Here is a 1,086-nt window from a genome sequence, read left to right on the forward strand (position 1 = left end):
AGTAAGTTCTTTGTTTTTAAAATAAAGCATAATCTTGCATCCTAAATGACAGATTGAACATCTACAACAGTTAGTTGGATATTTGTAATTTGCTGATTTTGTTCTAATAAATGCAGACCTTTATTTTTAATGAAGTGACAATAAACAAATTTTTACTTTTAATTATGTTTAGCAGAGGAACTCACCATAACTTTAGCAGAACATTTTATTTTATGGACTCAGTTTTTCTGATATGAAACAATTGTTTTCCTTTCAGCAGCTTGCTTTAAATGTGCTAAACAACATTTTGTGACGTTTAAAAGAAAGATCTCGCTGAAGGTTGAATGAAGGAAGGCAATCTACAAGAGCAGACTGATCAGTTTTGTCTCCCAGTGTTCGTAGCAGTAATCACCTTAAAGCAGCTCCTGAGTGGGTGGGCGGAGCCAGGTGCAGCTTAGCTGATCCTGATCTTGGATATAAATCAAGACCTTGGGGTCAGTCCTTCTCTGCTGGAACATTAGGATACCAACTGTTCTTCAGTAACCAGCTGCAAACAGGAAACATTTCGGCCCTGCCTCCAACACCTCCCTGGAGTCCTCGCCCTCCTCTCCACACCTGCCAGGACCAGAAATCCTCGCTCCTGATCCCTCCCCCGACTCCCTAATCAGATCGTATTTCTATCAGAAAATAACTTCCATATTTTTAGAAATGTTGTCAAGAAAATGGCTAAAATTAACATTTTCTGTTGTGATCATGAATATTAATATTATTCGTTTAAATAGTAAATTCAATTAAAAACTATAAAGAACCACAGCAGAACAAGAAGCCACAGAGGCCCCAGAGCCACATGTTGTAAACCCTGATTTATGATGACTGATCAGGAACTGAGCCCAAACCCTGACCGGAATTCAGCAGTTATTAGGTGTATCTGAATATTTTGTACACACATACAGTGAATCTTTATTTTACTCTTTATGTTTATAGTTTTTTCTGATGACAGTAATAAGTAATTTATACAGCGGGTAAAATAAGTACTGAACACGTCACTATTTTTCTCAGTAAATATGTTACTAGAGGTGCTAATGACATGAAATTTTCACCAGATGT

The sequence above is a fragment of the Austrofundulus limnaeus genome, unplaced genomic scaffold (assembly GCF_001266775.1).
Source record: "Austrofundulus limnaeus strain Quisiro unplaced genomic scaffold, Austrofundulus_limnaeus-1.0 Scaffold250, whole genome shotgun sequence".
NCBI classification, from domain to species: domain Eukaryota; kingdom Metazoa; phylum Chordata; class Actinopteri; order Cyprinodontiformes; family Rivulidae; genus Austrofundulus; species Austrofundulus limnaeus.